The sequence below is a fragment of the Equus przewalskii genome, chromosome 4, assembly GCF_037783145.1.
Source record: "Equus przewalskii isolate Varuska chromosome 4, EquPr2, whole genome shotgun sequence".
Classification (NCBI taxonomy): domain Eukaryota; kingdom Metazoa; phylum Chordata; class Mammalia; order Perissodactyla; family Equidae; genus Equus; species Equus przewalskii.
Genome location: NC_091834.1, coordinates 31,333,788 through 31,354,235, shown reverse-complemented (window position 1 = coordinate 31,354,235; position 20,448 = coordinate 31,333,788). Strand labels below are relative to the sequence as shown.

At 39.5% G+C, this 20,448-nt stretch overlaps 1 protein-coding gene across 8 annotated transcripts in view; it reads right to left on the bottom strand.

Moving 5' to 3' along the window:
* Nucleotides 1-2,917, bottom strand: part of DMTF1 (cyclin D binding myb like transcription factor 1) — a 45,136-nt gene extending 42,219 nt beyond the window's left edge. For 2 of the 8 annotated variants that reach the window (XM_070617330.1, XM_070617329.1), the window contains exons 1-2: nt 1,992-2,719; nt 514-605 (exon numbers count right to left, since the gene is read on the bottom strand). The gene's annotated coding sequence lies outside the window, so the exon portion shown is untranslated. Of the gene's footprint in view, nt 1-513 lie in introns of all 8 variants that reach the window. The other 6 variants (XM_070617331.1, XM_070617332.1, XM_070617328.1 and 3 more) reach the window with 6 other exon arrangements.
* Between the last annotated feature and the right edge of the window lie 17,531 nt (nt 2,918-20,448).

The window sequence follows — 20,448 nt, the reverse complement described above, 5'->3', positions numbered from 1 at the left end:
AAACTATGTTATTTTCAGGACACAAAAATCCACTACAACTTTAATAAAAATTAGGGTCTGTAGACGTTGGAGAGATAAATGAAGTGAGCAGAAAGATAAGCATTATGTGGAGACAGTAAGGACTAGTTTTACTGTTTTTATTTCAACACTAGTAACATCTAAGTAACCTTACAAATAATACATTTATCTCTCCCACTGCCTTGGGGTAAAATGAGATAACCTTTTCCCATCTTAAAAAAAAAGTCTGTAAAAAGAAGAGAACTTAAAAAAATAGAAAACAGACTAAAGAGGACACCTACTTTCTTCTAATTGTCTACCAGTAACCATTTTCTCAGTTAAGCTCTGCTTTCAAAGCTCAAATCCTAACTCCAAAACTCTTTTGTGACTTCCTCCCCTCAGAATACTTCTAAAACCTGAATACTAAGAGAAAAATGTTTATATAGCATATACTCACGTAACTGCTGAAAGGAGGGACTTAAAGTTCTAAATAAATATGCAATGCCCAGTACTTACTGATTCACTGCTGTTGAAGACAGGGCAACAGCATTTTGGCTCCACCATCTAGTCAACTGCAATCAAAGAGATTCACGCAGGATATGCAGGTTCTAGATCAGTCCCAAAAAGCATATTTTGGGGTGAGTCTAACAACTAAAATACTTAAAAAAAAAAATTAGCTTCTTTGGTGGAACACATAAGCACTTAGCATATGGGAGTTAAAATAACGGGTTAAAATCATCACAAAACGTGAAATGTGGGGCCAGTCCTGTGGCTGAATGGTTAAGTTCCTGCACTCAGCTTCAGCCACCCAGGGTTTCTTGGGTTCGGATCCTGGGCCTGGACAGGGCACTGCTCATCAGGCCCTGCTGAGGCAGGGTCCCACATAGCACAACCAGAAGGACCTACAACTAGAATATACAACTATGTACTGGGGGGCTTCGGGAAGAAGAAGAAAAAAGGATTGGCAACAGATGTTAGCTCAGGTGTACCAATCTTTGAGGAAAAAAACATGAAACGTATTTTTCTTCATAACTGTAACAAGTAATGTTTTTTTCAGAAACAATTAAGCTATTTTTTTGTCCCTTGTGAATGAAGGAAAAAACTTTATTCTCACACCAAATTTAACTCAAGATGGCCTGGCAATTTTTTTAATGTTAAGGAAAGTAATTTTAATTTTTTCCTCTTAACTAAATTTCTAAATATTCTCCTAAAAAATGACATCTTGCCACTACTACATCATCATAGTAAAAAGCTAAGTTTTAGGTGTATTATCACCACAGAATCTTTAAATGGTGGAGCGGTGGTAAATTACTCAAATTACTAAAAAATAATTTTCAACAGTAATACTCAAAAAGTTATTTGAAATCCGAATTTAAAACCAGCTCAAAGAAAGAAAGTAAAGTCATGGAAAAATATAAAAATCCTTAACTGAAAAAGAAAAATAGATTTTGTTTGTAAAACTTTCAACACAATGGAGGAACACTTTCTTAGTTAAACTAAAGCTTAAAAGCTCTAAATGGTCGTCTTTCACCAATTAAAAACAGAAGTATAATTAGTAAAATTTCCAAACGGTATTATCTATGCTTAAAACACTGAATATTAGAAAGTAATCCTACAGAACATGCATTTGTCGGACGTTCCAAGAAGCAGCCTCGTTTGTCAAAAAGGATGTACAAGACGATGAATCAAGCTACAAGGAAAGCAACCTTACACATTGAACTTTCAAATTCAATCGTGGAAAGAGAGGAGTGCTGACTTAGACTCGCCCCCTCCTTATCCACACCGAATACTTTTCATTATAAAAACACATGCTGTATCATTCAACTGCATAGACCGGCACTTGGCCACTCCTCTCAAATCTAAGCCAGAGATTGGGTTAAAACACTCTACTGCCCTGAAGAAACTCTCAAAACAAAGTCTATTTTAAAGGATAAAGAAGGATTAAAAATTTTAAAACTTCCTCCGAACTCGGCAAAATACAATTACTATTTTACCGACGCAGTCTATCGTTCCCTGTCCGGCTAGGGCGGGCTCTCATCCGCACTTCAGCTCATGTCCTTCCTTTTTAAGGGACCCGGGCTGACAGGCTTCGGCCACAACCCCGATTCCTGCGGCCTGGGCCAGGAATAGCCGAGCGAGAGGGAGCCCAGAAAGAAGGGAGTAGAGTCTGAAACGCAAACAAGGTAAAAGAAAAAGGGAGGGGGCGCCGAGACCCGCCCCAGCTCTCTCAAGCCCACCTCTCCTATCCTAGACCGCATAATAACCGGTAAGGTAACGAAATAAATTTTAGAAAAAGACCACCACGAGAAATCGAGTAAGGCTCCTTTACTCTCCACATTCCCCGGCCCAATTCTCTACCAAACCGCCCAGCCCACCCCACCCCCAGGGGTCCTGGCGCCATTTAGCTCCTCCGAAGCCGCCGCCATTTTCCGCCCCCGCCGGATCGGTGCTGTGGCTCGTCGACCGCTCACTACCCTGCTTTGCAGCCGGAGCCACCGCCGCAGGCCCGGCCCTAAGAGGGAGGCCCTGGGCTGAGCGTGCGGGGTTAGGCAGCTTCAGCGTCGCGAAGGCCCAGCTCCGGCCCCGCCCGCGGTGCCCGGGCGCCGGCAGCTAGCGCGGGCCGTGGGGAGCAGGCAGGCGGCAAGGGGGCCGGACAGGCTGCATTGGGCGGAGCGGCCCTGGCGGTGGTTGGGACCTGAAGGTTCCATCGCACTTACTTCCTGTTTTGGGTCCGGGCACTTTGGAAGAACCAGGATGGAGGCTCCAAAAAATACCAGGATGGAGGAAGCAGCCACGGGCAAGAGCGGCTGCAGCTGGAGTAAGCGAGCGCGACAAGCCACCGGAAACGGAGCTACGGCCGCGCCCCGCCCCCAGCCCCCGCACGCTCCCCCTCCCACCCTCCTTTGCTCTGGGGCGGCTCTGTGCGCCTCCTGTAGCGTCACTTCCGGCCAAGTCGGAGCGCGAAAAAAGGTCCCGAGCTTCAATCTCAGAGTGTGTGGTGGTTGTCGTCCGCTGTTGTCCTCCTCTCCTTGTTATCTCGGTACCGACTGTCCCGCTGCTGGTGCTGTAAAGGCGGCTTTTTTTGTTTGGTTCAACTATGATCTTTGTTCCAGGGACAGTTAGACCTTGGGAGCCAAATTTCATAATTCCCCGGAACTCGGATTGGAGGGCGCCGGGTGTGGAACGGCTTGAAAACCGGGAGTAAGTGCAGAAGAAAGCCTGGAATTGTGTGTCTGGCCCTTGACGCTTGGTCAGCCTTGCCGTAGGCGCTTTAAGTGAGGTGTTAACTGTGTGATGCAGTTCTTGGTGAAATGTATCCTCTGTGAGTGTAGGAAGATGCTAGTCTGTGATGCACAGCTGGTTTTATAGCACTGTTTTTCTATGCTGGCTGCTCTTCAGTTACAGGCATACCTCAGAGACACTGCGTGTTGAGTTCTAGACCCCTGTAATAAAGCTAGTCACAAACTTTTTTGTTTCCTACTGCATATAAAAGTTGTGTTTACACTCCGTCGTAGGCTAAGTATGCAATAGTGTTATGTCTTAAAAAAATGTACATACCTTAATTAAAAAATACTTGTTTGTTTAAAAATGTGCTACCCATCATCTGAGCCTTCAGGTAATCAATCTTTTTCTGGTGGAGGTCTTGCCTCCATATTGATGGCTGCTGACTGGTTAGGGTGGTGGTTGCTGAAGGTTGTTGGGTTGGCTGTGGCAATTTCTTAAGAGGATAATGAAGTTTGTCTTATTAATTGACTCTTCCTTTCACAAATGATGTCTCTGTAGCATGGGATGTTGTTTGATAACATTTTGCCTGCAGTAGAACTTCTTTCAAAATTGGAGTCAGTCCTCTCAAACCCTGCCCCTGCTTTATCTACTAGGCTAATGTGTACTAAACCTTTTGTTGTCATTTCAAGTCTTCACACCCTGTTCACGAGGAGTAGATTACATGTCAGGAAACCACTTTGCTCTTCCATAAGAAGCAACTCCTCATCCATTAAAATTTTATCATGAGATTTGCGGCAGTTCAGTCACATCTTCAGGTTCCACTTCTAATTCTAGTTCTCTTGCTATTTCTGCTACATCTGCAGTTACTTCCTCCCCTGAAGTCTTGAACCTCTCAAAGGCGTCCAAGAAGGATGAAATCAACTTCTTCCAAACTCCTGTTAATGTTGATACTTTGTCCTTTTCCCTTGAATCACAAATGTTCTGCATGGCATCTAGAATGATGAATCCTTTCCAGAAGGTTTTCAATTTACTTTGCCCAAATCTATCAGAAGAATCACCAGCTATGGCAGTTCCAGCCTTACAAAAAGTATTTCTTAAAAAATCAAACTTGGAAGTCAAAATTACTCTGTTATCCATGGGCTGCAGAATGGATGTTGTGGTAGTAGGCACACTACCACAGGTAGTAGGTAGTAGTAATGAAAACAACATTAATCTCATTGTACCTCTCCATTAGACCTCTTGGGTGAGTAGGTGCATTGTCAATGAGCAGTAATATTTTGAAAGGAGTCTTTTCTTGTGAGCAGTAAGTCCCAACTGTGGGCTCAAAATATTTAGTAAACCATGTTGTAAACAGATGTGCTGTCTTCCAGGCTTTGTTGTTGTATTTGTAGTGCACAGGCAGAGTAGATTTAGCATAATTTTTAATGGTCCTAGGATGTTCAAGGATGGTAAATGAGCACTGGCTTCAACTTCAAGTCACTAGTGGCCTCTAACAAGAGAGTTAGCCTGTCCTTTGAAGCTTTGAAACCGGGCATAGACTTCTCCTCTCTAGCTGTGAAAGTCCTAGATGGCATCTTCTTCTAATGTAAGACTGTTGTGTCTACATTGAAAATCTGTTGCTTAGTGTAGCTACCTTCATTAATTATCTTAGCTAGATCTGGAGAACTTGCTGCCGCTTCTACGTCAGCACTTGCTGCCTCCCCTTGCACTTTTGTGTTATGGAGACAGCTTCTTTACTTAAACCTCACCAATCAACCTCTCTGAACATTTCTTCTGCAGCTCCCTCACCTCTCAGCCCTCATAGAATTGAGAGTTAGCGCCTTGCTCTGGATTAGGCTTTGGCTTAAGGGAATGTTGTGGCTGGTTTGGTTTTAGACCACTGAAACTTTCTCTCTATCAGCAATAAGGCTGTTTCACTTTCTTTCTTTTTTTTTTTTTTATTTTTTAAAGATTGGCACCTGGGCTAACAACTGTTGCCAATCTTCCCTTTTTTTTTTCAAAGATTGGCACCTGGGCTAACAACTGTTGCCAACCTTTTTGTTTTTTTTCTGCTTCATCTCCCCAAAGCCCCCCTGTACACAGTTGTATATCATTAGTTGCACGTACTTCTAGTTGTGGGATGTGGGACACCGCCTCAACATAGCCTGACGAGCGGTGCCATGTCCGCGCCTAGGATCCAAACCCCAGGCCGCCGCAGCAGAGCGCGTGAACTTAACCACTCGGCCATGAAGCCAGCCCCTGTTTCACTTTCTTATCATTTGTGTGTTCACTGGAGAAGCACTTTTAACTTCTTTCAGGCACTTTTCCTTTGCATTCACAACTTTGTTAACTGGCATGAGAGCTTTTGGCCTCTCTCTGCTTTTGACATGCTTTCCTTACTAAGCTTAATCATTTCTAGCTTTTGATTTACAGTGAGAAATGTAACTCTTCCTTTCACTTAAACACTTAGAGCCCATTACAATGGTTATTAATTGGCCTAATTTCAATATTCTTGTGTCTCAGGGAATAGGGATTGTGAGGAAGAGGTAGAGAGCTGAGGGAACATCTTGGTGGAGCAGTCGGAACACACACAACACTTATCCATTAAGTTTGCTGTCTTATATGGATGTGGTTCATGCCATCCCCAAACAATAGTAACATCAAAGATCCCTGATCGCAGATCACCATAACAACTATAATAAAATGAAAAAGTTTGAAATGTTGTGAGAATTACCAAAATGTGACACACAGACATGCAGTAAGCAAATGCTGTTGGAAAAATGGCACTGATAGACTTGCTTATTGCAGGTTGCCACAAACTTTCAATTTTTTCAAAATGCAATAGCTGTGAAGTGCAGTAAAACAAAGGGTGATAAAATAACATAATGTGCCTATACCTGGGGAGCTTTTAGAGAAGGCCAGTACTCAGGCCCTGCCCCCAGAATAGTCTGTGAGAAGCTTTGTGAGACCTCAGTGGACATGTTTGCTTTTGTTATTAAAGAATTCTAAACCTTGAAAATTTGAAGATTAGGAGGTCTGAACCCTGTTACAACTCTTTTTATGATTCTGACTTCATTTTACTTGTTTATGAAACTAGATTTATTATACTCTGCTTTTATTTCTCTACTGAGATGACAGAAGTTTAAAAGTTAGACTTGTCTGATGTTCTTGCATCCAACAACTGTGTAGAATCACACTATATTGTCATGATGAGAATGTAGTCAGCATCAGTTGTAAAGGTCAAATGAGGTCTATCAAGAATGTGAATATGTACGTCCTAAATTGGTCCAGTGAGGTTAATAATACTTAGTGATTTTTTTCCTCTGTTATTTCAGCATTTGTTTATTGTTCTGTGCAACCCTGGATCCCTTTGAATACAAAATGTAGTTGAAAGACTTGGTAGAAGTGACACTACTTCATCAGAAAAAAAACTGGGGGAAAAAAGCCAGCTACACACTGAAATGGATTTAGAAAGATAAGTATTTGTTTAGATTTTAAGCCAAATGTACATAGTTTTCATCAGTAATCCACATTACCTTACTAGTCTTTGGAGTAATTTTCTTACTCATAAATGTTTCATTTCACAAAGAATGTAAAACAAAATGAGATACCATTGTACATCTATTAGAATGGCTAAAGTCCAAAACACTGACACCACTAAGTGCCGGTGAGGATGTAGAATTATAGGAACTCTCATTCATTGCTAGTGGGAACGCAAAATTGTACAGCCACTTTGAAAGACAGCTTGGCAGTTTCTTACAAAACTAAACATATTGTTACCACATGATCTAGTAATTGCTCCTCAATATTTACCCAAATGTGTTGAAAACTTCTGTCCGCATAAAAATCTGCACACAGATACTGATAGCAACTTATTTATAATTGCCAAAACTTGGAAGCCAGCAAGATGTGCTTCAATAGGTAAAGGGGTAAATTGTGGTACGTCAATACAATGGAATATTATCCAATGCTAAAAAGAAATGAGCTATCAAGCCGTGAAAAGACATGGAGTAAACTTAAATGCATATTGCTACGTGGAAGACGTGAATCTGAAAAAGTTAGATGCTGTGTGATTCCAATTATATGATATTCTGAAAAGGGCAAAACTATTGAGACAGTAAAAAGACCAGTAGTTGCCAGAGTTTGGGGCTGGAGGGAGAGGAATAGGTGGAGCACAGGATTTTTAAGACAGTAAAATAATTCTGTATGATAATGCAATAGTAGATACATGCCATTATACATTTGTCAAAACCCATAGAATGTACACCACCACTAGTGAACCCTAATATAAACTATGGACTTTGGGTGTTAATGATGTGTCACTGTTGGTTCATCATTTGTAGCAAAAGCACCACTCTGGTGGGGGATGTTAATAATGGGGGAGGCTGTGAATGTGTGGGGCAGTGTATATGGGAAATCTTCGTACCTTCCTTTCAGTTTTGCTGTGAATCTTAAACTGCTCTAAAAAATAAAATCTATTAAAAAAAAAAAGAAAGTATGAAAGCACTAAATAAGCCTTTGGATTTGGACAACATGAGCCAACATTTATTGAGTGCTTACGTATGAATTAAATGCTTTACAAACGTGTTAAACTCATTTGATGTTCACAAGTGCCAAATGCGTCAGTACAGTTATTACAAATGAATCCCATTTTAGACAAGAACAAAAAAGAAGTGAAGGAATGTGTCCAAGGGCACACAGCAAATAAGTGGTAGAGTCAGAATTAAATCCTCCGCTCCAGAGCCTCTGCTCTAAACTACCCTTCTGCAGCTCACAAAATACACTTGGGCAACAGTCTTTTATAATGAAAACAAATTATTATAGCCAGTTTCTAGAGTCTTTACTGAACTGGAAGATGGACATGTTTGACCAATTTAAAAGAAATAAATTCTAGAAGCAGCATTTTATTGCATCTAACTTTATTACCAATTTGTGGTGCTCTCTGCATCCTATTGTTATGCTATTTATCATTCAATTTTTCAATGAGTATATAAGTAATACGAAAGCAAAACCATGAGGCAGGATAGTGCTGTGGTATAGACATTGGAGTCAGACCTGAGTGTGAATTTGGCTTCACTAATAATGAACTATCAGAGAAATTAAGAAAAACAATTCCATTTACAATTACATCAAAAAGAAGAAAATACCTAGGAATAAATTTAACCAAGGAGGTGAAAGACCTGTATATTGAAAATGGCAAGGCATTAATGAAAGAAATTGAAAGACACAAATAAATACAAAGATATTCCATGCTTGTGGACTGGAAGAATTATTAATATTGTTAAAATGTCCATACTACCCAAAGCGATACACAGATTCAATGCAATCCCAGTAAAAATTTCAATGACATTTTTCACAAAAATAAAACAATTCCAAAATTTGTATGGAATCACAAGAGACCCCAAATAGCCACAGCAATCTTGAGAAAGAAGAACAAAGCAGGAGGTATCACATTTCCTGATTTCAAACTATATTACAAAGCTATAGTAGTTAAAATAGTATGGCATTGGCATAAAAACAGACACATAGATCAATGGAACAGAATAGAGAGCCCAGAAATAAACCCACGCATGTCAATTAATTTATGACAAGGGAGCCAAGAATACACAATGGAGAAAGGGCAGTCTTCAATAAATGGTGTTGCAAAAACTGGTCAGCGACTTGCAAAAGAATGAAACTGGACCATTATCTTACACAATACACAAAAATTAACTCAAAATGGATTAAGGACTTGAACATAAGACCTGAAACCATAAAACTCCTAGAAGAGAATAGGCAGTAAGATCCTTGACATGGATCTTGGCAATGGTTTTTTGACTCTAACACCAAAAGCAAAAGCAACAAAAGCAAAATAAACAAGTGAGCCTACATCAAACTAAAAAGCTTCTGCACAGCAAAGGGAACCATCAACAAAAAGAAAAAGCAACCTCTTGAATGGGAGAGAATATTTGCAATCATATATCAGATAAGGGGCTAATATCCAAAATATATGAAGAGGCTCATACAACTCAATAACAAAAACATAAATAACCTTATTAAAAAAATGGGCAGAAGATCTCAACAGACATTTTTCCAAAGAAGACATACAGATGGCCAACAGGTACATAAAAAGATGTTTAATATAACTAATTATCAGGGAAATGCAAATCAAAACCACGATGAGATATCACCTCACACCTGTAAGAATCGCTATTATCAAAAAGACAAGATGTAATAATTACTGGTGAGGATGTGGAGAAAAGGGAACCCTTGTGCACTGTTGGTGGAAAAATAAACTGTTGCAGCCACTATGGAAAACAGAATGGAGTTTCCTCAAAAAATTAAAAATAGAACTACCACATGACCCGGCAATTCCACTTCTGGGTATTTATCTGAAGAAAACAAAAACACTAACTTGAAAAGATATATGCACCCCATATTCACTGCAGCATTATTTACAATAGCCAAGATATGGAAACAACCTATGTGTCCATTGATGGATGAATGGGTAAAGAAATTGTGGTATATATATGTATATATATATATCTGTATATATGTGTATACACTCACAATGGATATTATTCAGACATAAAAAAGAATGAAATCTTGCCCCTTGCAACAACATGGATGGAACTTGAGGGCATTATGACATGAAATAAGTCAAACAAATACTATGATCTCTCTTACATGTGAATCTAAAAAGAAGCAAACCAAGCATAGAGACAGAGAACATATTGGTGGTTACCAGAGGTGGGGTGAGGTGGGAGAAATGGGTGAACTGATTTTTTTCTTTAGTAATTAAAAAAAAAAAAGAAAAAGAAAATCTGTAGGAAAATCATGTAGGATCTGGAGTTGGTTGAATCCATGGATGCAGAACCTGCGGATAGCGAAGGCCAGCTAAAGGACTTGAGCTTCCCCAGATTTTGGTGTCTGCAGGGGGGGTCTTGGAACCAATCCCCCATGGATACCAAGGGACAACTGTACTGGAAGTCAGGTTCTGTTGTTTTGTGATCATCTTGTGTTCTGGATGGCATAATTTTAAAAAAAGATGTTTGCAAGGGCCTTTGTTCAAAGTAAATGTAAAATATAATTCCTGAGTAGTCCATTTTCTTTCTACACAGTCTCAGTCCTGTTAATACAGCTGATGAGTATACACTGGAAGGCCTCCAGAGCTTCTAGAGAGCTGATAGGGATTCCATGCTAATAGAGGAATGAATAAATTGTCCCTAGTTAGGCCCACACATCAGGCCCTTCCAGACTCTCTTCTGTCTCAGATTCCTCCTCTAGGCTTTTCTCTGGGGCTTATGGCACTCCATCTTATAACCCTCTTCCTGCCCTCTATTTTGTGTCAGTATCTCATCTCCACACTTCTTTTAATCTCTCAACCTGGTCACCACCTCTCCTTACCCTCTTCACTTCTTTTTCTTTTTCAATACAGTCATGCACTGCTTAACTGCGATTTGGTCAATGACAGAGGGCCTATACGACAGTGGTCCCATAAGATTAGTACCATATAAGCCTAGATGTGTAGTAAGGCTATACAATTTAGGTTTGTGTAAGTATACTCTATGACATTTGCACAGTGATGAAATCACTTAAAGATGCATTTCTCAGAAGGTACCCCTGTCCTTAAGTGACCCATGAGTGTCAATCTTTACTAAGACCTAAATGGAACATTAGCAAAAATTGGTTATTCTTTGGGCCAGCCCTGATGGCCTAGCAGTTAAAGTTTGGTGCACTTCGCTGCAGAATCCTGGGTTTGGTTCCCCAGGTGCAGAACTACACCATTTGTCTATCGGTAGCCATGCTGTGGTGGCAGCTCACATAGAACTAGAAGGACTTACAATTAGAATATACAATTATGTACTGGGGGTTTGGGGAGGAAAAAAAAGAGAGGAAGATTGGCATCAGATGGTAGCTCAGGGTGAATCTTACCCAGCAAAAAAAATTTTTTTTTAATTGGCTCTTTTCTAGTTATTGGAATGGAGAACTAAGGATTCAGATACTCCCAGCAAGTGAGGATAAAAGTTTTCATTCTGGGGGCTGGCCCCGTGGCCGAGTGGTTAAGTTCGCGCGCTCCACTGCAGGCGGCCCAGTGTTTCGTTAGTTCGAATCCTGGGTGCGGACATGGCACTGCTCGTCAGACCACGCTGAGGCAGCGTCCCACATGCCACAACTAGAAGAACCCACAACGAAGAATGCACAACTATGTACCGGGGGGCTTTGGGGAGAAAAAGGAAAAAAATAAAATCTTTAAAAAAAAAAAAGTTTTCATTCTGTCCTTGAAATTTTTGTATGCAAAACAAAACAAAAGTTAAGTTACTTAACTAAAATTGGGAGAATGTCTGAACCTGGATTCAAAGACCTATAGTCTGGCATAGAAGGGAGAAAGACAATGTCTTAGTAGACCAATAAATAATTGCCAATTTTTATAAGTTCTAAGAAAGATATAAAGTGGGTGCTCTGAAAGTGAGCTTTACATAGGGAGTGCAGAGCAGGGCTTTCTGAGAAGACATTTCAACAGAGACTGGAAAGACGAGAAGAAATCACCACAGTATGGCGTGAGGGGTGGGAGGGCACTTGTCCAGCTAATATGAGAAAGAGTGTGTTTGTAAAAAACAACTGGCCTATATAATGTTTATAAAATGGTAAGAATACGGCACTGGTAAGTGATAGATTCAGTCTCTTGTAGAGGTTAATTGAGTTTAAGTCCATTCCTCTAAGGCTGGAGATCAGCACATGCCCAGAAATGGGCTGGACCAGCTGCCACTTCTGCCTTATCTTATCACTTGTTTGCCAGCACATAGCACGGTACCTTAACTTAGTAGACACTTAAATGTTTGTTGAGATCAAAGATAATTAAATGTCTTAAATCAGAAGATTAGGGAACTGCCCATTTCTATTCTTTGGCAATAGGGACTGACTACAGGAGATCTCAGTAGTTTTTCAGATAGTATCACTATTCGGGCAACTCAGGGATAAAACAACTGTCACCTTTTATGATTACTCTAGTAGAAGGAGGTTGTTTAACACGAGGTCACAAGTTTGGTGTTACTCTAAACTTTATTGCCCAAATCTTGTCCACCTAGATTCAATATTTTAAGGGTAGAAGCATATTTTAACCAGCAGATGTCCCTACTGTTCAGCAAGATTTTTTTTCTTTCCAGAGCAGTAGCTTCAACAGTAGGTGGGAATTTAGTGGCTTAAATTTGTTAGTGATATGCTGTAGTAGACCAATGACAAGCCTCAGCAATAGTAAAACCAAAGGGATTATGCTTTGAAATCCAAATATGAAAGGCCCTCTAGCATTTAAATACTTATTATTAATGCCCTTCTCTTTTATTCAATGTACATCTAATTCCCTTGCACAGAATATGCAGTGACAGAGAAAGAAACAAGGAACCAGTATAACCTTTATAGCTTTCAGGAGTTTACACATTTGTGATACACTCATTTATTTGTTTCATTCAGCAGACCTTCCTGAGCACGTACTTTGTGCTGAGCACTATGCTTAGCATAGGGAGTGCAGTAGAAATGAAGAGAGACAAGGTCCCTGCCCTCAAGGAACGTACATTCTAGTGGAGGAGTTTACATTATGGTAGTTTTTTTCAATGTGTCTTTGAACAAAACTCTTGGATAAAGTACCAATTTACTAAATTATGGCAACTGCCCATAAAATTTGGTCATGATTAACAACGTAATGAGAGATTTAGACAAAATATGAATCAAATCACTTGGTATCATCAGATTAATGTAAATTGAAAATATTAGGAACAATGTTCATTGGTCTTGCTTAGCACTTTGAACAATATCTGGCAAATAAATAGTAAGTGCTCAAAAATGTCAGATATCGGCCGGACCGTGGCTGAGTGGTTAAGTTCACGTGCTCCACTTCAGCGGCCCAGGGTTTCGCCGGTTCAGATCCTGGATGCGGACATGGCACCGCTCATTAGGCCATGTTGAGGCAGCATCCCACCTGCCACAACTAGAAGGACCCACAACTAAAATATACAACTATGTACTGTGGGATTTGGGGGAGAAAAAGCAGAAAAAAAAAGATTGGAAAAAAAGATCAGATATTATTATTTATCTTTACCCTTCATAACAACAAAGAATCAAAAGCAGGAAAAGAGAATTATTGTGCTATTTGTTGTTGAGTAGGGTTTGTTATGGCAACAATTCTATTTCAGTGAAGGGGATTGGGATATAAAACATTTCTTTACTATATTGAAATTTACATTGAAATAGCAATAGCTAACAGGTGATCTATTTCTAGATATCCTTTTAACTTATTTTAAACTGTCTTTCAAAAGCAGTCTATTGCTGATAGATATGGAAAGAGATATTATAAACTCCATTGTTTTAAGCTTTTTGTTTCTCTGAAACTCTTTCTTGGAAATTGGCCTGTTTTCATGCATCTGGTCAGTGTTTTATGAACTAGAGAAAGTGATATGGCCTCTTTCTTGAGGAATCCCTTTCTGCTGGGGTCCACTGGATACCCTTAATATATGCAACAGATGCATATAAACACATGCAAGCTAAAGGTTTCTCTTGACCTGAAATTGTTAGAGTTAAAATCTAAACTCAACAGAAAACACTGTTTATCAAGCAAGATATTCCTCCCTCAAAATTACCTGAAATATCAACTTAGTTTTTTAATACCTACCTAATTGAAGAATATCTATATTATATTAAATATAACCATATCAAATTAAACTCCAGAGCATAATACCTTTGTTATAATTACTGCGTCTTAAGTGGGCAGACCTGATGAAGAAATGTAGTATATAATTTTTAATTTACTGAAATTGGCAATAACAAGATTAGGAAAGCAGAGTTTCTATGGGCCATCTGTTCAGACTTGAGAATAGTATTATTATACACATAATAATCATATTTTATAATTGTAGCCATAGCAGCAGTATTATATTGATATTAGCAAACCTAGAGTAAGAAAGATATGTGGCTCCAGCAGTCATAGTATCACTAATGTCTTTTTTCTCTCTGTTTATGCTTCTTACCAGAAGTTTGCATTTATGCCGAACTTTGGTCTGTGTTGGGTCAACATGGTGTAGAAAGACACAAGACTATTACAGTCGTTGTCTGAAGATGAAACTCCTTTCTCTATTTCCATTATAATTGGATAAACTCTGTTTTTGTTGAACAGGAGCCCATTTTCACATGATGCTACAGTCTTTTCTTTCTTTTCCTTTGCCAAAGAGCCATCTGCTGTGGAATCATTCTCTACTGAGAACACTCTTGATCTTGAGCCTGTAATCAGTTTTCACAAGAGTCTCCTCTGAGAAGGAACCCATGCTGCTTTGCCATTGTAGACCAACTGGAGGAAAAACATATGGTACAACAATGTCTCGTACATAAGGTTATAAATAACTATGCTAGTTGAAAAGGTCATGGTGAATATAGTACTCTATAAGCAATCTGTCTCTTGCAATGGATAAAAATGAAAATAAATCTGAAGCCTTTGCTTTTAGGCCTTTCCTACCTCTCTCTTCACCACAACTACATTTTGTTAAAGTAGTAAATTGAATGAAGGGTTTAAAAATGAGATTTTCCTAGGATAGGTGGCTTGTAACTGATGATAGGGTACAAAAAGTGAAGGTTTTCCTACTGTTCCCATATTCACTTGGTAGTGAAATCTATTATTAGATGTTTATTTTTATTAAATTTTAAATAGAAAGCAAAATAGTCAATTTCAGTTCTTTTTTATTGTTGTCCAAACAAGTAAAAAGTGAAATTCAATCCAATGAAGTTTTTAAAGTCATAGATCATACACCATAAGTTTGCAAGGGATGCATCTGTCATTTCCTCAGTAACAAGCCTTCAGAGAGCTCAGAACCTGATAGCTATTCATTCTACCTCTCTCTCAACAAATAGCTTTTAAACAGACTTCTAAGTATTAACTCCTTCAATAGCCTGCTCCACCCCACCCTTCCAATTTATGCGCTCATCTGTGCTCATCCTAAATTCCTTCCCTCAGATGGTAGGCTCATCGTAAATTCCTTCCCTCTGATGGTAGAGATGTTCCTTCTCTTATTCAAGGCTAATCCCTTCCTTTGTGCTTTTGATCTCATCTCCTGCCCAGGACTATGTCTATTCTCTCTGCTATGTTTTCAATTACTATGGTCTGGTTTGTGACTCCAACATGCCACCAAAGATCATTAACGGCCTCCATGTTGCTAAATCCAATGAACAATATTCTATTATCATTTAACTTAATTTTCAGCAGCATTTACTCCTAAAATGACCTCTCCCTTCTTTTATTACTCTTTTTTTCTTGATTTTGAGATAAAACACTCTGGAATTCCTCCTACCTGTCTAACCACTTCTTACTGGCCTGGCTTTTAAATTTCAGAGTTTTTCATGTTGACCTCTTAGGCCTACACCTCTTTCTCATTCTACCCTTTCTTCCTAAGTGATGTCATCCACTCCAGTGGTTTCAATTGCTCTCTATACACTGATGCCGCCTAAATTTATAACTCTGCTAATCTGCTATTCAAATGCCCTCTTGGATATGGAGGGCTTACAAGGAGGAAGATTGTATTTTCCAAGATGGCTGCAGCATGTTTCCAACTTGCTTTCTATACAACACAACTTTGACACTCCTCCCATCAAGAGGTGGAGGTATATGACACCTCTCCTTGAAAATGGACAACTTTTGTGGCTATTTTACCAATAGAGTACACAGGAAGTGGTGCTGGATGACTTCTGAAGATAGGTTGTGAAAGGCTTATCAGCCACCAAGTAAGCAGCCACCATATAAGCAATCTAGCTGCCATACTGTAAGGAAGCCCAAACTAGCCCATTCAGAAAAGCCACATGGAGAGGCACTGAGACCACGTAAAAAGAGAAAGATGACTGGAGAGCTCCTAGCTGCTCTAGCCTCCCCTCCAAATCAGTTACGTATTACTGTATAATACATTTCTCCAAAATGTAGTGGCTTAAAACAGCAAGCACTTATTACCTCACAGTTTCTATGGGTCAGGAATTCGGGAGTGGCTTAGCTGGGTGATTTGCTTAGGGATTCTCATGAGGTTGCAATCAAGATGTCAGCTGGGACTTCAGTCATCTGAAGGCTTGACTGAGACTGGTAGATCTAGTTCCACGGTGGCTCACTGACCCGGCTATTGGCAAGAGGCTTCATCTCTGGCTATTGGCCGGAGGCCTCAATTTCTACCATGTGGCCTTTCTGTAGGGCTGCTTGAATGTCCTGGCACAAGGCAACTGGCTTCCCCAAGAGCAAGTGATCCAAGAGTGAGAATAAGGAGGAAGGTGCAGTGCCTTTTATGACCTAGTTTCAGAGGTTATACATTGTCACTTCTATTTCATTCTATTCATTAGAATTGAGTCACTGAGGCCAGCCCACACTCAAGGGGATAGGGATTGGGCTTCACCTTTTAAAGGGATTTGTGGCCACCCTCCATCCATTGTTATGGTTCTAGCCATTATCTGACGGCGAAAGCATGAGAGCCCTGCAAGGTGAAACTGCTTATCCCAGCCTTTCCCCAAATCCTGATCCACAGAAACTATGAGCAATAATAAAATAATTATTGTTGTTTTAAGCCACTATGTTTTGGAGTAATTTTTTTTCAGCACTAACAAACCAGAACATGGGTCTTTTGGACTAAACCCTGGAAAGCCAGAAAGGACTCCCTTCTTTTCTTGGATCCCTATGGACTTATCTGTGATTTCTATTCCTTTCTCTCCCTCTAATCTAGGACTTTGGCTCCAAGAAGGGAGCAGCATATGGGGGCTCTTCTCAGATACCTCCTAGCACTTGTTAGCTTATCAAAATTTTCATTTCCTTTTGGTTGGGGAAACTGCCCTTAGATCCTCAGCATTCTCCCTGTGCTCTGGTTCGTGATATAACCTCAGATCTAGATGGCCCAGGTTATTCTCTTAGTTTTTAAGTGAAAGGTTTTAGAATCCCCCAAACCCTTTTTTTCTCCAAAGTTCCTGGCTCTTAAAGATCAAAAGCTCTGGATTTCAGTAGTATCTTATATAAATTTATAAAAATCCATTCAAAAATTTAATTTACTTCTTTGTTCTAGCTTCTATGTATGTTCTTCCTCTGAAGCAGTATATAGAAAACTATCAAAGCTGCCTTCATTGTGGGGGAAGGATAATAGGTACAAGAAAGTGCAGGAAGGAATAGCAACCCATTGACAGCTCAAAAATATTATTATACTGAAAGAATAATTTACATATAGCATTATACTAAGTGGTATTTGATTTTACATAATAAATAAAAGTTTTCACAAAGTATGTATAGATGTTATAGTTCATTCTCTTTCTCTTTCTTTATTTTTTTGTGATATATTTTGGAATTTGGGAGATATGGAATGGATACCCAGGACTGGAATTCCAATTTATAACATTGTACCATAGGAAATGGAGATTGAAAGAAACATGTACCTGGAAATAACCAGTCTTCTTAAGAGACAAGCAACTCAGCAGAGTGCGTTCCAGACTATAGCGATACATCTGGGTCCCCAAAGCCTGGAAGTTGAGTATCCACTTGAGTCATTTTCAGTGACGGAGAGATAAGAGAGTGGTAATAGGGCACATAAATGGTAATAGGGTACAATTCAGAGATGTTGACCCCTGTCACAGGAGGTGAAGGGATTAAAAATTTCAGGATTTTGGAAATTCTATATGTTGAAGCTGCAAAAATTTGTTACTTATTATCTTCAATAATTTTTTTTTTGCTGGGAAAGAGTCACTCTGAGCTAACATCTGTTGCCAATCCTCCTCTCTTTTTTCTCCCCAAAGTCCCAGGACATAGTTGTATATTTTAGTTGAAGTTCTTCCATGTGAGCCACTGCCACAGCATGGCCACTGACCACAAGACGTGTGGTTCTGCGCCCAGGAACTGAAGCTGGACTGCCAAAGCAGAGTGCATTGAACTTTAACCATTAGGCCATCAGCACTGACTCAACATATTTTTAAATATAACTGACAAAAGCACTTGCAAGCCATGGTATGTGCAGAAAAGGAATGTTATCTGAGTGTAATAGATATTCCCATATTTTTTATATTACTAATAATATGAAATATTCATAGAAATTACCTGAATTCTACATCAGTAATTAGTAGCATAGAAGTTACCTGAACATCTGGGCAGAAAATTGAAGTACCCACCAATAGCTCAAATAGAACAGAATCATATTTTGCATTTCCTAGTTGACCAGACATTTTCAATTTCTGTTATCCCACAGCTCACATAGGAAGGACAGGACTCACTTGTTCAATAAGAACTTCTTCTAAGAGGACATTTTTGTGTTATACCTGGTTAACAGCTGAAAGTGTTGCTTTCTGTGAAAAATGACATGTGGAGTCTCACATAGGGCTTCCTCATGACTCCTGGTTTCAGTTTATTTGCTTCTAAATAAACTTTTTCCGTGAGAGCTTCTACTGGTGATGAGACCTATTCAGGAATGGATTATTTTGTAATCAGGCACGTTGCAATCTGTCACAAGTGCACAGTTGTCCATCTGCTGTGTTGTTCTCACTAACATTGTAAAATATAGTCCATTTGGACTCTTTTGGAAAGACAGAAATTGGTTAATTCATCCTGTTTCCTTTACTGATGTCTCAGTGTCAGTACACAAAATGAGGTTGAGAAGAAATTTAGGTGAAATTCTTAAAGTCTGTGATGGTTACAATTAGCCTACATTTCAGTTATGAAAGTGATTCATAATTCATGTGTGTTTCCAGCAGCTAAAACTAACACTATGTTAAGCCTGACTAAAAACTCTCTCAAACTGCTGACTTTATAGTTGATATAAGTAGCATACTTATGAACTCTACACTGATTTTTTAAAAAGAAACTGGTTTTTTTTGACTATGCTTAATCCTGCTCCTAGCATCTTTGTTTTCAAGTTTGGATTTTAAAAGGAGCTGTGGTGGTACTCACATGTCAGCTAGAGCCTCCTGTCTCCTATCTCATGAAATAATGTGAGATTGCCTCAGATGCCCAATTCCAAAGTCCCCTTATGTTCAAAGATCTCTATCAGGGTTTTATACTATCATGACTCTTTCTTCCCCTAATTCTTGCATCTAGGCATATACTCTCTTTTATTGTGAAGAATTGAGTCTTTTCACCAGTTACCACAGAGCACCTCATTCCAAGAATTTAGAGGCTTTATAGGAGAGTTACAGGTTTCAGTGAAGAGTCATAGCCTTCCACCATTTCCACCATTTCCATGTCTTCTTTCCTCTTCTCTCTCCTAACTCTCAGGAACAAAGTCACTTCTTCCTGCCTTGTACATAGCATTTTAGCAGGCTAGTATACTTGATCTGACTTGTGGTAGAGACTACTGCTGATCCCCACAATTGTTCTCCCTTCTTCTATAGTAATAATAGAATATTTGAGTGTCAGGATAACAATTCTATTCTTAGCCTCCAGTGCAGCCAGGCGTAATTGTATGACTATCACTCTGGCCAGTGTGATGTAGTGGAACTGATATGTTCAGTATCTGGGTTTTTCCCTAAAGGGAATGAGCCTACCCTCCTTTTCACTTTGTCGTCTTCCTTTTGGCTGGAATGTGGATGTTGTGGTAATGAATCATCATGAACTACACAGATAAAGGCAACTATACAGACAAAGGAATAGTGAAGCAACAAGATGGACTGACACTATGGAGTCCCCATGCCTGTCCTTGACTGATTATGCCCTGAGTGTTACATGAGAGAGATGTAAACTTCTATCTTCTTTTTTTTAAAATTAATTAATTTATTTTCGGATGTACATCATATTTTGAATTCTGTGTACATTGCCTCTTGTTCACCACCCGAAAACTAATTATAGTGCATCCCCTCACATGTGAGCCTAATCACCCCTTTTACCCTCCTCCCTCCCCCTTCCCCTATGGTAACCACCAGTCCAATCTCCAATGCTATGTGATTTTTTGTTATTGTTTTTATCTTCTACTTATGTTTGATATCATATGGTATTTGACTTTCTCCCTCTGACTTATTTCACTCAGCATAATACCCTCAAGGTCCATCCATGTTGTCATAAATGGCCGGATTTCATCATTTCTTATGGCTGAGTAGTAGTCCATCGTGTATAAATACCACACCTTCTTTATCCATTTGTCCCTTGATGGGCACCTAGGTTGCTTCCATGTCTTGGCTATTGTGTATAATGCTGCAAGGAACATAGGGGTGCAAGTATCTATATGCCTTTGTGTTTTCAAGTTCTTTGGATAAATACCCAGCAGTGGGAGAGCTGGATCACATGGCAAT